This window comes from Phasianus colchicus, chromosome 9 (assembly GCF_987193195.1).
Source record: "Phasianus colchicus chromosome 9, bPhaCol1.hap1.1, whole genome shotgun sequence".
NCBI lineage: Eukaryota > Metazoa > Chordata > Aves > Galliformes > Phasianidae > Phasianus > Phasianus colchicus.
In genome coordinates this window covers 31,095,469-31,113,230 of record NC_143444.1, presented here as the reverse complement: position 1 = coordinate 31,113,230, position 17,762 = coordinate 31,095,469, and the positions used below count along the sequence as shown (strand labels likewise).

The 17,762-nt window shown below is 48.8% G+C and overlaps 1 protein-coding gene across 1 annotated transcript in view; it reads right to left on the bottom strand.

The window, feature by feature from the left end:
- The window catches only part of PDE4B (phosphodiesterase 4B), a 148,405-nt gene extending 130,773 nt beyond the window's left edge, over positions 1–17,632 (bottom strand). Inside the window, exon 1 of the mRNA XM_031603929.2 lies at positions 17,517–17,632. The gene's annotated coding sequence lies outside the window, so the exon portion shown is untranslated. The remainder of the gene's footprint in view (positions 1–17,516) is intronic.
- Between the last annotated feature and the right edge of the window lie 130 nt (positions 17,633–17,762).

Below are 17,762 nucleotides of genomic sequence, written 5' to 3'. Positions count from 1 at the left end.
GAGAGCCCAGGTCAGGCAGCATGCAAGCAGGGCTGCCCTGCTGAGAGTGCTGGAGCCTTCAGAGAGCTGCACAACCGAGCCTAGAAAGAAACAGCATCCTGAACAGAGAAACAGAGAAGGGCACATTGCTGCTACTCTTGCAGTAGTGCAAAATCAGAATTGCAAAGCGTCCCTGGAAAAGTGGTGCTGAGTGAGACCTGCAAAGGAGAGGACTTGCCAAGGAGAGCAGAAATGTCAACTGCATACGCAGTGCAGAGCAAGAGCCGAAGGAGAATCACAGAATCACTAAGGTTGGAAAAGACCTTCGCGATCATCAAGTCCAGCCATCAATTCACCAAGTCCGAAGCATCTTCAAGAACTGCTGCCCAGGCAGCAGCATCCCCCCAGGCTGTGCGTGGTGCAGGAAACAGGCTCACAGCCTGCTGCAACTGCTCACCTGCACCTTCTGCTCTGCTTTCCTGCACCCAGTGTTGTGCCAGCAGTCCTGGCCCGCTGAGCAGAGTGCAAATGAAGTCTACAGGTACGGGGAGATGCTGCAGCTGAAGTGGGCACCTGCTCCAAGTGAAACAGCATCTCCCAGAGCAAGCTAATGGCCTGGTGCAAAACTGATTCTGTGGCAGATGACAGCAATTGCTGCCGTGCTGGTAACAAGGAGAATAATAATAAGCTTTCCTTATCAGAGACATTCAAAAAAATAAAAGCAAAGCCAGTACTCAGATCCAGCTGCCACCACATGCCCTCTTCTCTGTCTGCGTCCTCCCTGCACCAGAAAGCATTCTGCAGCTGATAAATTGCATTTTCATAAACTGTACTGTAGACTGCACATAAAGGCAATGCCATAAGGAGTTCAAGGAAGGAGAAAGAGTCCACGACCTCTCTGTGCTGTTAAATGAGTACAAAATGAGGCTACTTCTGAGATAACAGCATCTATTCAGACTTGATGTATTGTTTCTAGCAGCTCTGCCTGTCTGCAGCATCATTGCTGTTGGTGAAAAACAACAAATTTATTTTTTTAGATCACAGATTTTGTGCAGGAGTAGCTGTTACGACCCTGTTATTAAATACAGGAAGAGCCACTCTCAATTACCATGCACCATATATATAAACTCTTTAAGATGAACCAGAACATACACATCATCCCCCACAGAAAAACAGCCACGCACCCACAGCAGAGCCAAGTTCTCAGCCACCTCCTCCCTGGGTTTAACACACACCAGCAGCACCTCAGCCACCAACCCACAGCCCCCCAGGGCCACAGAGGCGTGGAGGGAAGGCCAGGCACTGCCCCAGAGCCACACAGCAGCCACAGCAGAGCAGGCATGGAACAGACACAGCCGTGCCTGTGCTGCACCAGGGGCATGCCAGCTGGTGAGCACAGACCAGGGAAGATAACCTACTTCTAACTCCCCTGTTTACTGCTCATTCAAAACCAGCCCAATCCCGAGATTTCAGAAGCAGCACAGTTGTTTCTCTAGAACCAAAGAAGCTGTTTAAATGCAGGCTGTGGGGCTTGCCAGGAGAGCCAAACACTTTCCAAAACTCATGTCTACATGCGTCTGACACAGAGCTCTCACTCTGGAGGACACGTGGCTCAGCAAATGGCTCCAGTTTTCACAAAGTCCCCTTTCCCTACAGAAACAGAGAGCAACTAAAAATAAACTTGCAGTCTCACTGCAGAGACAAAGCCTGGCACTTGGAGCACTAACATGGACGTTCCTGCAACAGCATTGCAGAGTCAATGCAAACCTGATGTATGCTAAGTTCTGATGCTACCGTGATGTATGTTAAGTTGTTTGCTGTGAGAGTGGTGAGGTGCTGGAACAGCTGCCCAGAGAGGCTGTGGATGCCCCATCCCTGGAGGCGTTCAAGGCCAGGTTGGATGGGCAGCCTGGGCTGGTATTAAATGGGGAGGTTGGTGGCCCTGCATGTGGCTGGGGGTTGGAGCTTCATCATTTCTTGAGGTCCGTCCCAACCCGGGCCATTCTGTGATTCTGATATGCCACACTGCTGCTCCAGAAGGAAACCTTCTGCCTGTCCAGCCCATGAGCAAATCAGGCTGCTGCTGACTCCCCCTGGCTTGCCTGAGTGCCTACAGTAAGGGATAAGCTAGGCTGCACAAGAAGAGGCCAAGCTCCCTCGGAGCAACTGCAATTAAAAAAGTAAAGCAGTGGAATGAGGGCACTTTAGTATTTCTCCTCGGGAAGCAGCCTCTCACAGCCTGCCCTGCCCAGGGTCTCAATTTGCAGCCCAAAGAATTGCAGTGAGATATTCTCGATGCAGCCTGCAAGATGAAACACTGCATCCTTCCATCCTCATCACTGAGGGAAGGGAAGGGGTAAAACCATCAGAAAGCCACCAGGAATGGCCTCACAGCTAACAGTGCTGGATCAGTGGCAGAACCTCAGGATCCAGCAACACCGAAATGAGAAGCAGCACGATGCCACACAAAGAGGGGTAAGGATGTCAACAGAGCAGCCACGTTCTGGCTGAGTGGAAAGCCACCCCAAACTCACACAACATATCCACAGCATGCCAATCCAGCAGCTGCATTACAACCATTCTTCCTCGGGAGAAACAAGAAGGAATGGAAAGGCTCCAGCAATCTCCGAACACACAGATGTGTGCTCCCAGCACTGCCTGCAGCACATCTTACACTGCAGAAGACATCTATGACAACGTTTTCATATCCCCAACAACTTCTTCGTACCGAGAGGTTTCATAAAGCCTGATTTAGAAGAACACTGAGCTTCATCATTCCAGGATTGCACTTTAGCAGATGTCACTGTTCCTTTATCTCACTGCTATTTGGTAGCATTCCGTATCTGATATTTGGTTTGTTGGGAAAATATTTGTGTTTTTCCAGGCTTCAGGCTGAAGTTATTGGCACTTTTTTTAAAATGAAAGAACAGCTCTGCAATTTTCTCAGAAATCAAGGGCTGTTATTGTTAGGTGAAAGTCACAACACCAGCATTTTCCTCCAAGTTCTCACTGTAATTTCCTCAAGCCCCCCTCGTTATTTAAAACTCCCCAAGCCCTTAATTACGTGGGGTGGCACTTCCAACACTCAGTGTCTGCCTCGTGCCACATACTTTAGAAAGTTCTGATGAAATCCAAGTTCTTCAAAGAGCTCAATTAATGAGCAGTGCCACTCGGCGACCTCTCCTGCAGCACTCCCAGCTCCCGAGGTGGCACCTGACAGGGACAAGCTTTGTGCCGCTCCTCCTTTGAGTGTCACCAGGAAAATTCAGGCTCTTCTGTCCAAATCGTTCAGCACTAACACTGCAAAGAGAACTGCAGAGAGACATTCCCTGGCTGCCGAGCAGCAGGCTGCAGTTAGTACTGCTCTTTCAGTAAGAGTGGAAAATCTGGGGGCAAAAGGCAGTTGCTCACCTTTGCAGCAATGAGGTGAAATATTGTTTTTGAAATATACGAGTTCTCTTAAAACAGGTATCACTACTGGCCACGGACGATCAAGCCTGAGCTCCTGCGCCTGTGTTGCAGAAACAAAATATCCTATTCTCAGCACAGCATCCTTAGCATCCTTCTGAACTAAGCTCATCCTGGAGCAGAAGAACTGCTGCTACTCATTCCCATGCAAAAAAGTCAAAACAGCAGCGTGACGCAGACACCAACTGACCTTTTTAGATCACAAGACAGCAGCCTCCCAAATGCTGTAAGTCACGAGGACGGCCTAACATTTCTGAAAGGTTTCCTCCTTTATTTTTTTTGGATGATGTGCTTTACTCAGGCAAAAAATAAAAGAACAAATAAGTAAAAGTAAAAGGCGTTCCTTTCTCTGAATGGAAAAGTAGACTTTCCTTCTGAGCAGGACAAGCAAGCCTGCCCTATCCTCACCTCTAGGAGCAGCATGAAGGTTGGAGCCACTCTGCAATGCAAGCAGGACCACGCAAACACTGCAGAAGGAGCCCATGGAGGGGGCTGGGGTGGTTCTGCATCTCTAAGTGGAACCACAACAGCCACACTTCAGCCACATGGAGGTAATTTCCATGGCAACATACCTCTTGTACATGCCCTCTAGACACCTCTCCAGCATGGAAAAACCTTCAAAGGCACCAAGTGTTCATGGCCCTGGAAGGCAACCTGAGGCTTCCACCACTGCACAGGGAAACAGTGCTTTGTGAGCCAACAAAGAAAGCTACTGCCATTTTCATGCTTCCTTTTCTTTCTTTAAATTGCTGTGAGAAAAGAAGGGAAGGATTTCTGAAGATGAATAGCAGGCTAACAGGATCCATGCCTTGTTAGGGCCCCACCAGTTGCTCCACACCTCCCAGCTTGGTGAATGTCTGCTGCAGGAGCAGCGCCTGGCCTTCGGCATTACCCTCCTGAAAGGCAAAGGGCGCCCGCAGAACAGCAGCATTAAATTGCTCAGTGGATTTTAAAGCAGGGATTAACCTCCCTGCAAAATGTAAAGCAAAGATCAACAGCTCTCTTTACAATTTGGAAAATTGTATTGTCAAAGAATAAAATGAAAGGCATCAGCTTTTCACCTTGTTCTTACTACCTCTGCGCTGTGCCGATGAGAGACCCTCCTGCTGCACAAGTGGGGGTCAAAGCTCTGCCTTGGGGCCTCTGAAGCAACCATGTACTCATCTCTCATCTTTGTACAGCCTAATACACGTGCATTTATTTTCTAAGCACCGCAGTGGCACTGAGGGATGCGGGCATGATGGGGTTGGGCTGAGCTCAGGGATCCTGCAGGTCTTTTCCAGCCTTACTGATTCTATGATTATCTCAGCCTTGATTGCTGACAGGCAAAGTGGTGAATGTGGAGCACAGATTGAACACCTGGGTACTCTCCCACCTCACCAGCAATGAATGCCTGCCTGCAGCATGGGGATTCCATGCGAACCACAAGGCACCACAACACAAGGCCAGGTGAGAAACCAGCCTGCACACAAATCACACCAAGAACTCTGCACGGCCTGTCCACAGCCAGCTTCTTACCTGTGTCTGATGGCTTTCTGTTTGTTAAATAAATCTGATCTTTACACAGAAGCAACAAGGCTTCCAAATCCTTGGTTTTAACTGAACAGATGCACTCAGTTGCTACATATTACCCAAATATTTTATGAAGACCACAAACCTCCTCACCACCAAATTACTGCTAGGTTTAGAACTTCCATTATGTACTTAATTGTTCCACAGTAACTTCATTGTTCTAAATGCAGAAGCTACACACAGTCACGCGAATTACATCACGACATGGCTGTTCTAAAGGTTTGTTAACTCCTTATGCAGAACCAGAATCAAGCAGATCACAGCAGCAACACCCACCTTCGCAGCAGGCTGCAAGCAGCATCCCAGATGTTCTGCACTCAGCCCCTCGGCTGCCCCGTGCCATCAGCTGGCACCACCAATTGCACTTATGTACTGCCTGGTAGCAGCTCTGCCCTGTGTGTCTGGAGCACACGTGCAAACAATTAAGCACACAGATAAGGAAATACAACAATCCTTTCCCACGCTGATTCAAAATCGAGTCAAAGGGAGTACACAAAGAACTCATAGGAAACAAGCGATTTGTTTTGAACTCACTGTAGCCACAGCCCCACTCCTGGCAGGGCTCTCCCAAAATGAGGTGCTGTGGGGCAGGAACCCATCGCTGCCCTCATCAGGAAGGCTCTCAGAACCACCTGGCACTGCCACCACTACCACCTCTTTGGTTCTGCCAACTTTCAAGCATCACCAGACAACACTGGGCATAGATGCTGCACAGATGGGCATTGCCCATCCAACAAGAAAATGACGTTTTTGCAGCACACAGAGCAGAGAGGGTAACTGTCCTTCCTCAAACTCAGGCTTTGTTGTGAACCTGAGCACAGCAGTGCCTGGGGCAGGGCTTCCCTGGGCAAGGACACAGAGCAGACCCCAGGCAGCATGCAGCCACCAGGGCTCTGCATCCCTTCCCCCTCCTGGGCTGAGTCACTTGGATCATACATCTCAAACCTGAGCTTCCCAGTTACTATAACAACTTAATGGATTTCTTCTTGATGCTATTAATTACATTCCGTTTAATCTGCTCGTACTGGCTTCTGGAGGAGGCTCTGTATGATAGCTTTTCTTCTGCTTTCAGAAGGCTTCTGCATTCCTAACTCCAACGCTCAGGTGCTCCCCCATGAATCTCCTTCCACTGAGATAAGGAAATGCCCATATTCCCTCTTCTGAGAACTCTGAATAGAAAGAAATACTGTGGGTTTGTTTGTTTTTTTTTTCCTGTAACCAAATAAGATGCCTCTAATAAATCTGAGAAAGCTGTACCTCAGCTGCATTTCTGCAGTAAATAAAAAGTTCTATGCACAGAACAGCCTGTAACCTGGCTGAATGCATTTATAATATATCCCCAAAGAAAAAAGCCAAGCACTTGGCAAGCCAAACTACAGAAAGCACAAGCAGAGCAGCAGTCGGAATCTCATTTATGAGGTCTACCTTCCACAGCCTCAGGGTATGAATGGGCAACCTCTGCTACTGCAAACAGCAGGAAACATCAGAACCACGAGGCAAACCTCGAGCTCGGGGAGTGCTGCCGTGTGCAGTCAGTCCCTTCCATTGCCACTCGTTCCAGATTCAGAGCCAGCAGTCAGAAGTGCAAACCTCAACCCAGCCGCAGAGGAGAGGACGAATAAAGCGATGACTGTGCCCAGCATGGGAAGGCTCCATAGGCTCAGGAAGGGATGCTGGCCAGGCAGCAGCAGAAGACACGGAGTGGTAGCAGGGGACAGATGGCCCTGCCCTGCTGCCACACTGCATCCACACTGCGCTGAGATAACGCAGGCCCTGAGCATCACAGCCCCACCACCTTCAGAGGCCAGCGGCAGACTGCAAGGCAACCACCAGCCATTGGCAAGAATAGCGAAAATCAAAGTCCAGGTGTATAGAGGGGCACTTACAGCAGTCAGTGTTTGCTATGCTGTATGTCCATCCCAGCTGAGACGTCAGCTGCTCTGCTCCATCCTTGCAGCAGGGCAGATACCGCCCTGCGCTGCTGGGCACACAGGGACACCAGCTGCTTCACCTGGCTTCACACACAGCCTGCTGCCATCGCCAGCGGCTGCAGTGCTTGGACAGAAGTCTTGGAAAGGATCCAGGCACTCAAGTGAAAATTACAATATTACCTTACACACTTTTTTTGGGGAAATAATCAACTTGCTGAAAAAAAGGATCCTACTTAAAAAAGACCAAACCATGAGCATGGAGACAATGGAATCCTGCAGACAGCCCGAACTTCCTACAGCCTGACCGTCTCAGGAACGAAGTCGTCATGCTCCTTTCTCCACTCACATTTCTCCATTTTAGCTTTGCAGTGCAGAACTGCACTTATCTGCAGAGACACCGCCGCACACCGTGCAGGATAATTTTAACCCCACAGACATATGGAGAACACTCCTTTCACCTCCTCTGCAGAGAAAGCAAAGCTGGTCGGATCCCTCAGACTTCCCACAGGGAAAAAATTCTTCTCTAGATATTTTAAATTTCAAAAAATAGTCGTCATAGGAGTGAGAATAAGAGCTGTTTATATTTAGTGTGAAAACATGATGTACTACATTTTAATCATCAAGTATGCAGTGACGAGTACGAGAACACAAGGGAAGTAATTTTACGTTGCTTGCAATTTATTTTCTTATTTCAAATTCCTCATTTCCTTGAATTTAATTGCCCTGATTACAAAGTACACTTGCGGGATACCTCCAAGTATCCTTTTATAATTTATTATTGCAACCATACTTTAAAAATATCCAATTATATGCCTCAAATACAAAAGCACTGTGAAGCAGCTGTGCATGCAAATGCCTGCACTTTGCAGCATTGATTAACACGCAGCCTGCTCGTTCCCAGAGACACAGTATCAGTAACAACAAACAAAATTGGCTTGGCTTCCTGAAAAGCATAAGCTTTCATGAAAAAAAAGATCTGTTTTCTGGAACCACAGAGTAAGTGGTATAAAAGTAGAAGCAGGATGAATGCGCTCAGCAACAACGCTACATACATATTTATCCTGGAGATGCATCTGCCAAGTCTCCAAGAAGAAGCAGGTAGACCTCAAGATGCTTTCTTCCCAAATGCTTGGCTAATTTTCAGCCTGGAAAGATCTCCTGCAGTGCTCAGAGTGCTGTAAGGTACTGAACAACTTGTCCAGCAGTGCAACAGCTAGCAGCAAAGATTTCAAACTGGGAGATGCACAGATGCCTCCGTGTAGAACAGCCCCCTGCACTACTGTACCAACCTGGTCTTTGTACCTGGCTGGGATCAACCTCTTTAAAAGGGCACTGAATAAACACATGTGAGACTCTGAGGCTGCCCAGCCTACTCTGTGCAAGCAGAAAGATGAGCCTGGAGCCAAGAGCACCACAGCTCCAGCACAGAAGGTGCTGCTGCAGCTCCCCATTCCTGGGTGGTTTGGACACTGCCAAGCAGTACACTCAAGGTGCTCAACCCCAGCACAGAAAAGGCGTTTCCTAAACAGACAGGAGGAACATGGTGACCGCTGCCCTCGTGTGAATGGGGAAAGGAGGACATGTGTTCCTGCAGGCACAGAGGCATGCAGTGCTGGAGCCATCCCACGGAGAGGATTCTGCAGGGAGTCCTCTGCATGTTCCCTGCTGTAAAAATAAAGTGAGGCAGCTCGCACAGACACACAGCTGCTATCAGTCCCTGCCAGTAATGAGAACAACCCCACAGCAGCACCAGCTCCAATCTCAGAGGAGAAGCAATATTTAACTTAGCCAAAGCTGACAAAGATTTCTACTGATGGGCGCAAAGGTGTTTGCTTAGAAAGCCTCCCTGTTTTCCCATCAGCCCAAACAAACCCTAAACTTCCACTTACCTGATGCTTCCAATCTTTCACTGCACACAACAGAGCAATTAATTTCCCTTACAACCAGGTTACATGGCAGCAGTCAGCAGGGCAGTTCCAGACTGCTACACACAGCCTGGTGCTCGCGTGAAATACTTTTTACACGTAGAGTGGATGACTAAGGAACCAGCTGCCTGCTTCCCTGTGATCTGATTCTTCTTCCCCTTTAATAAATGAATGTTTTCCCATGAATTTGCCAACAGGCTCCAGAAGCACATTAAGCAATAGGTAAACAAGTATTTATTTTTATAGCTCTTATGCTTGATTTCATTTGAACGCTGCTTTCTTCCTGCCTCCTTGAGAAAAGGCATTTAAAGTCTTCAGTTTATAATTGAATTGATACACCAGTGACCGCAAGCTGCTTGAAAAACAGTCCTTTGGCTCCTTCAAAAAGTACAGAAATGAAGGAAAAATGTGAAAAAGCACAGCGGCCCAATTCACCCCCAGAGCAGGAGAAGCATCACTCAGACAGCAGGTTCAGCACCAGTGGTACACGAATGGTGCATGAATGGTACGGGCACGGGATTTCAGGGAAGCAGATGCACTTCTGAAAGAGAAATGTAAAGCTCAGGACTGCTTACATATGCACCAATTTTTTGGTTCATTAGGAAAGTTCAGTGGTGGAGATTCGTAACGGAAATTTCTGAATTTGTTTTAGAAAGAAAATAGAAATTTGAGAAAAAGAAAACTCGTATTTCTTCCCAACCATGCGCAACTGGGGAAAAAGTGGGGAAGGGAACTATTATGGCAGCATGCTAATTGTTAGCACAGCAGGGCATTTGTCCAGATCTCCCTGATGATGTACTGCTTTTGTGCTGCCTCAGGCAAGAATTCCTTATGAAAACCTTGGGGTAGGACTCCCTGCAGACACCTAATGAGCTCCAAGGATGCTGGGCTGAGATCCCTGCTCTCCTCCCCGACTCCCATAAGATGTACCCTAGACACCCTGAGAGCTTTCTCCAGTGATAAGAGCTTCTGGAAGAAGCTGAATCCGAGCTCACAAAGGAGTACTTAACAGCCTGGTTCAAAATGTTCCCCGCCTCCCATCCCAGAATAGCTAGTGTTACTGCGAACCCAGAACACCAGTAGCTCTTTTCAGAGGAAAAACTGAGAACCTCGAGCAATTTCAGTGTCCATTCTCCAAGCTGATGTCTCTAGTGACTACAGATGTGAGATGTACGGATGCCTTTTCCTCCAGGGGAACGACCAAAATAGGTAGCAGTGGGTTTAGATGCTGCAGCACACACAGGCAGTGAGAGATCTGTGCTTAGCACTCCTGAGCACAGTGTGCATCGTAGGAACAGCATTTTCTTTGAACAGAATCCCATCAAACAGCGCAGCTTCACCCTGAAGGTTTCCATATGTTTTATGCTTATTTTCTTCTCGAGAGCTCTTGTGAGATTGGATCATTTTCTCTTTCTTATTTGGGCTCGTAGTTTCAGCAGTGATTACTAGCAAGGATTAATCATTTCAGGCTCCTCTCTTCCTGAAGTCCCCGTTTTCACTCTATTTATAAGCACTCTTGAAAGCATCCCTGTTGCAAGGAGCTTCACTCCCGATTTATCTTTCCCATTTAACAAGAGCTCTGGCAACTTCAGAAAGTTCTTGTGGTGCAATGCATTCAGGCAGCATGCAGCCTATTGCTTCCTCAAGCCATTACTGAACTACAAAAGCACGAGTGAAACAAAAATCAATGGCAAGAATGTATTTTTCAGAGCGTAGTACTGTTCTACCATTACATCACCCAAAGCTCTGAAAACGTTTTTCAGCAGGTGCCCATCGTGCAGGTAGAAAGCACCCAATCCACATCCATCAGCACGACTCAGACGTTCAAATCTGTCAAGCTACAAGAAGAATAGCACGGGCTTTCCTGTCAAGAGAGAGCTCTTCCCTTTTTATGTGCATTTCACAGTGTATGCCCCAAACCCAAGCCTTTCTTATGTCAGAGAGGGAGCACTGCGGCTCCAGCAGCGCCCAGACCTGCAGGTGCAGCACAGCCTCATTATCTGGATTTGCTTCCAGCACTGCTTCTGGTGTCTGTCAGTGATACCGAGTGTGCTCGGGACCTCAGGCACAAAGCAAAAATGGAAACAGCATGGTTATTTAGCAAAGAAAAGGTTCTACTTGTTGTTTACACATTTACAAACACCGTTAGTAAAGAAAAACACTTAAAAGAATACTGGGAAGGAAATCCTGGCGCTCAGCTCTCACTCCATCTCCTGCAGCTTCTCTAAAGCTGTAAAAGATGCACAGCCACTCCAGCTGATTGCTGCCTGCACAACTCCACCAGCAGGACGGGCTCCTCTGTGGCTTTAGGAGAAATATTCAGCATCTCCTGACCTAACAGTCATCTTCCAGAGGCGGCTTTCAGAGCTACCTTACAGCCCCAGCAAGCAGCTGCTCCCTTCTGCCTGCCTGCCTGGCTCTTGGCAGCCTTCAAGGCTGCAGGACGTGGTGGGTGGGCACAGTGGGCACGGCTTAGCAGCTGGACTGGGTGATCTTAGAGCTCTTTTCCGACCATCGATTCTACGGTTGTTTCCTTAAACTGGTTTTAGATGACCTCTCTTCTTCCTTCTCACTCTTCCTGCTCTTCTGTTTGCAGAACAAAGCTTCTGCTCACCATGTTGTTTTACAACACGTTTTGAATGCCCTGTGATGTTTGTAACGAAGGAATAGATTCTGTACGCCAACAATCCGTATCCTAGCTTGTGCAGGTTGAAAAACATTTGTTAGTAAGGGTATTAGTACCTGCTGGTCACCCTTTCAGTCACTCCTTTATTACCTCTTATGCATTAACTGCAGTCATTTCACTTCTGCTGCTGCTCACTGAGGCTCCATACGTAGCTGGAAGGCAAGCCTTTAGCCACAAATAGCCACCATTCCCTGAAAAACCTGCTGCTTATAATCTGGCCAAAGGCAGGGTATTATCAGCTGTGCTGCACATAATTAGAGAGTAAAGGAGTACATGTCAGCTGTTTAGCAGCTAAGTGGGGCTGGTTTCACGTTCTCAACAGTTATTTGCAAATGAGGAGTACGTCAGCAAATGCCATTTGAGATATTTCTCAAAAGCATCATCTCATAGCTTGTATCCCTGTGCTCCCACAGACCTGCAGCAGAACACCAGGCACTGAGGAGAGCTTCCATCCGCTCATATGCACCATTGCTGCCACCCCTACAAACAAATACATGGGCAGCCTCAGCTCCTGCAGTGCACTGCAAAGGACCCTGGTGGGCTCCACCTCTTGGCTGCTTTCAGAAGCTCATTTAACACACGATAGACTGTGTCCTACACGCAAATCCTGGTGTTTTATCCAATCGCCCACAGCTCAGTGGAACACAGAACTGCTAGGAGATGTCTCAGTCAGCCAGCAGCAGAACCACAGAGGCTTTCCACAGTCTGAGAAGGAAAGGTCCTCCGAATTAACTTGTGTTTCAGTTATAAAAGGAAACTTTAAAAGACTCAATCAATTCAGAGCTATCATTTTCAGAGAACCAAACACAAAGAGAGGAAACTATTACTGAAGAATTGTACCGAAGATTTACATTCATCAACGGTATAAAAATGCACCAAGCTTGCTGCTCTTTATGGTCAAGCTCATCCTTCCTGCCAGCAGGACAGAACACCCCAGGGGCTCGAGCTGTTCGGAGCTGAGCCCACCACCTGGGTTGGAGGACCCTCAGGTGTCCCCATGCTGTGCTTAACACCCAACAGGGCACGTCCCAAAGGGCTGGGACTGCTGCAGCTAAACTCAATCAGGTCTCAGAAGGGAACATCTAAGTTTCTTCTTCCCAAGGCTAAAGCCAGTAAGGCAGGGAAGGGTGGGTTTGGCAGTGCCAAGGGTTGGATGCCAGCCTTTGGAAGGCAGGCTCTGTAAAACTCAGAGTCCCTTTGCTGGGACTCAGCAGTCCCTAAATTGCTGCTGGCAAGGGTGACTGTCCGAAAACATCCGAGCACCTCAAATTGTACAGAAACCTGGAACTTAACTCCATCTCAGCAAGGCTCAGCCCATCAAAAGCCATTTGCCTACTTAGCTCCAGCTATCCCCGTTTAAGGACCAGAATTCAGCACACTTCTTCGTGTGCTAGCAACTTCCATTTCCAAATCCAGCCTCAGAGACCAAGCCCTAGCGCCAACCACGATCTCACCCAGCCTTTTCCTCCAATGCATTCTTCCCTGGTGCTGCTGGTTCTTGCAGAAAGGAGCAGTCAACTTGCCAACCCCTGACCCTAATTTCAGCGATACGCTACGCTTGCCCTCGTACAGCTTTTGCACACAGAATAAAAAGAAATGACAACTGGACTCGTGGCAGATCTCACCTGTTTTCCAATGCTTTTTTATGCTATGTTGTATCAAACTCTCAGGTATTTCCGCTCCACCAACATCCACCCTAACCTCACAGAAATTTACAGCAACTCCGTATCATCCTGTGCCACCCTGGCCACACACCACACTCCCAGCCCATCCCCTTGGGCTGTCCCAGCCCCATCACAAGCCACTTGCTTGTGGAAGCAGCAGCTCTTACCCTGCTCTCAAGACTTTGACGATTCATCAGTAAATGTTTTATTGGGCCTTATAACTCCACCCCAAATAAAGCCCCTTTTCCAGCATCACACAGCTCACTCCATGCAGTACCAACCAAGGAGGGAAAGGCACCGACCTGCACTTGGGTTATGGAGGCTTTGCATCATTTAGGGGGGAAACACAAACAAAGCAACTCACCACAAAGAAAGAGAAGGGAAAAAAAGACAGCTACATGGCACTTTTCTGGACCTCCTACCCCTGACTTAACATCAGCATGCACAAAGCACACCGTGACATGCACAAACAGGAAAAAATGCCAAACTCAGAGCAGACACTTGGACTTACAAAACTACACTTTTTAAGCATCTGGATAGCCACGGATCTAATCCATCGTGATCCACTGATCTGCCTCCCATCACTGAACAGAGATGCCAGATGCTTCAACAGAAGCGCAAGAAATTCCGCTGCTGGCAGACAGGATAAGCTGCTCTCATGGGAAGTTCCCTCTGAGCCTCACATCCCAGGGACTGGCTTAAGCTACGAAGGACAGACATTTACATCTTTTCTAAAGCCCCACATTTGTCTCTTTAGTATTTGCAAAGTTCCGTGCACTTCTGGATACTCCTGCCATTGACAGAAATTGTGTTGGATGCAGTCAGGTTCCGTGCTTCCAGAACAGTCTGAGAAACAGTCCTTCAATCTAATTACATATCTCAGAAAAACAAACTGTTTTTTTCCAATCCCTCTGCATGCCTACTTGTTCCTGTGTGATAAGGACGAAGGTTCTTGGCCTATCTCCTATAGCACCCATCCTGCCCTAAGGCACTGCCCAGTGGAAGGGATCATAGAATCACAGAATGGCCTGGGTTGCAAAGGAGCACAGTGCTCATCCAGTTCCAACCCCCTGCTGTGTGCAGGTCGCCAACCAGCAGCCCAGGCTGCCCAGAGCCACATCCAGCCTGGCCTTGAATGCCTGCAGGGATGGGGCATCCACAGCCTCCTTGGGCAACCTGTGAACAGTGCCTCACCACCCTGTGTGTGGATATCCTCATGACCAGCCTGACTGCACTGCACAAAGGGCTGCAGAAGAGCAGAATCAACAGGATTACAGCCACAGAACAGCTCTAAGTGGGAAAGAGAAACGGGCCTTGTGGGCATATTTTTAGCAAGAAGAGAGATACTATCAATTTAATCTTTTTTTTTATGTTAAACAAGCTTTCAGAGTTGGAAAATGTTTTCATAATTAAGGAGCGCAGTTAAAATGTTTTACCTACAACAGCTAAATAACCATTCCTCCACACTGCCTGAAACCAAAACATTCCAGCAGCAAAAACCTGAAAGTGAAGCTGACAAATGATTTCAAACTCTTTAAAGCAAGAGAAATACAGAAAAAAAATAATAAAAACCATCAGAACACAGAGCGTGAGTAATACCATCAGATTAATATCCCTGTGCGTTAGGAGCAATATTTAATGTATGCAGACACATTTGTTTGCAACAGCCTTCAAGTTTAGGGGACTTCTTTCCCATCATCAGTTCTACGCCTTTCTAATAGTTTTTCCATCTGCTGGGGCTATATTTATCCCACTGTCATCATTATACAGTTTCATTTACTGATGGAGCCAGTGCGAAGACCTGCACACTTTATTTTCTGCACAATGGACATTTAATTTAAACAAATAAAGGCAACTCTACGCTCTGTTTTGTTCTTCTTTTTTCTCCATGCATGGAAACCACCAGATCCATGCCGTGTATTTATGCAACACCTGGAATCATGAGCACATCACACACACAACAACAGGCTGACAAACCCTCCTCGTGCTGCAGGAGCACGGGAAGCTGCACATCACAAAACAGAAGTCAAACTAAGGAACAAAATTAATTGCTCCCTTCCGGGCACTGATCGCCCACTGCCTGTTCCACACATGAGCACAGCATTAGGGAAGTGGCACGAAAGTGAGTTCTGTCTCTGGATGATGAGGCTGCTTCCCAATACAGCGCAGCTGCTGAGCACGTTTTGGACATAATGCCCCAAACCAGATGCATTTCAGTGCAGGTCAGCAAGACTCAAGTTCCTGGAGGAAATAAATACACCCTTATAATAAATACACACTGTGCTATTACAGAGAAACCAGAGGAGCTACAGCCATAGCTTGTGCTGCACCGATAACTCCAGGCCAGGTCTGTTTGGGTAAAACAAGTCATCCCAACCAGGTGAGTTATCAGCACTACAACCTGCCACAAAAGGATGGGTTTTACAATTCCATGCAGAGTTCCCACATTAAATATGGAAGACAGTTGATTGCAATAACGTTAAAGCAAGACTACTGCTCACAGAGATGATTAGACAGCTAACCTGTTATAAGCTTCTTGAGAGATAAGACAGACTCCTGAGTAAGGATCTGAGTATCAGATAAGGAGGGGCCCACGCTGGAGCTCAGTGCTGGGAAGCACCAAGCTGAGGGGCAGCGAGGTGAAGCGGGCACAGAAAGGAAGAGGATGCACCTGCAGCACCCTGCTTGCTACCAGAGCGAGGAAAGGGTCCTACCTGCAAATATTCACACGGCGTGGAACCAGGATTTGGTGAACCACCACATCCCCAACACAGCAGTCTGAGCTTGAGTTTTTGTACCTGGCTGCAAATTCAACCACAGCACGGTTTTGGAAGCAGCAGCCAAGCAGGGCCGAACATCATATTTTAGCTCAGCCTCAGGTTTAAATATTACATTAAAACCGTTTCCTTGGGATCTCCCAAGGTGGGAGCAGAACAAGACAGAGGTGTGACTGGGAGTACCTGAGCAGGCACGTGGTAACACATCAATAAATCACAAATAGAAATCAGACACAAGAAACAGACAGAAATTACTGCAAATAATCTGCTGCATGCAGCCAGCGGGCTTCATAGTGGGCGAGGAAAGCGCTCTCTGTACTAAAGAGCTTAGGTTTCAGCTGAGCTATAAACCAGAGATTTGCCCACAATCCGGCCACCAGCCCTGCACGAGGGTCTGTCTCAGAGCAGCACAACAGCCCTCAGCTGCATCGAAACCCACACAGCCGTTCCTCCGCTCCTTCGCTGCTGCTTCCCCTGGAGCATTTCAGAGGGAAACAGAACCCCTCACAGCACGGATCCTGCTAAGGTAGCACACGGATCTACCAGGAATTCTGCCTGCAGCCTGGGGACCTCATGGGACGCTCTGTTCTCACCTCCGTGGTGCCATTCCTCCCGAGGCCTCTGCTGAGGGCCGGGTGCTTCCAGGGCTGCGTCCCTTCCTCACCCCCCAGCACGGGGATGGAGGCAGCTCCCCCCGCTCCATGCTATGGGGGAACACCAAACTTCCCCATCCATCCTCACCGAGCTGAGAAAGGGAAACCGGAACAACACAGTGCCTCAAACCACATGTGAGCGAATGCGACGCACGGAACTCAGAAGGGAAAACACCACAGAGAAATCACGCGTGGGGGCTGACCTGGGAAGGGGCCACAAGGAGCCGCTGGTTGCTTTGGGCACACAGCGCACGGCTGGCCTGGCTGTGCCCCGTGTCCGTGTGCCCATCTGTCCCATGTCCATGTGTCCTATGTCCATGTGTCCTATGTCTGTGTGTCCCATGTCTGTGTGTCCCTCTGTCCCATGTCTGTATGTCCCATGTCTGTGCGTCTCATGACTGTGTGTCCCATGACTGTGTGTCCGTCTGTCCCATGTCCGTGTGTCCCTCTGTCTCATGTCTGTGTGTCCCATGTCCGTGTGTCCCTCTGTCCCATGTCTGTGTGTCCCATGTCCGTGTGTTCCATGTCCGTGTGTCCCTCTGTCCCATGTCTGTGTGTCCCATGTCCGTGTGTCCCTCTGTCCCATGTCCGTGTGTCCCACATCCCCGCATCCCCAGACACTGATTTAAGCAGACCCCATGACGGGACAGCCCTGACATTCCCTCTCCTTCACATCATCCAAAATAAAACGAGTAACCCCAATTAAAAAAAACAGACAAAATAGATACGGATATTTACATTTCCCCCCCCCCTCTTCGGAAAACCCTTTTTTTTCCTTTTCCCCCGAGAAAAACCCATCCATTCCTACCACCGCACGACTCCACACGCACAACTTGCCCGGCCCCGCAGCTCCGTACCCACCTGCCCACGGCGGAGCTCCGCCCGCAGCCCCGCGCTGCGGCAGCCCCCGCGCAGCCCGGCCGCCCGCTCCGGCGGAGCCCCGGGAAGCCGCTCACCTCCGCCGCTTCCCCGCGCCGTCTCCGCAGCTCCGCCGCGGGGCTCAGCGCGCTGCCGGGCTGCCTATGCGCGGCCGGCAACGGCGGCGAGCGGCGGCGGAGCGAGCGCGGCCGCCACCTGCCAGGGCTGCGCCGGCGGCTCGGCTCGGCA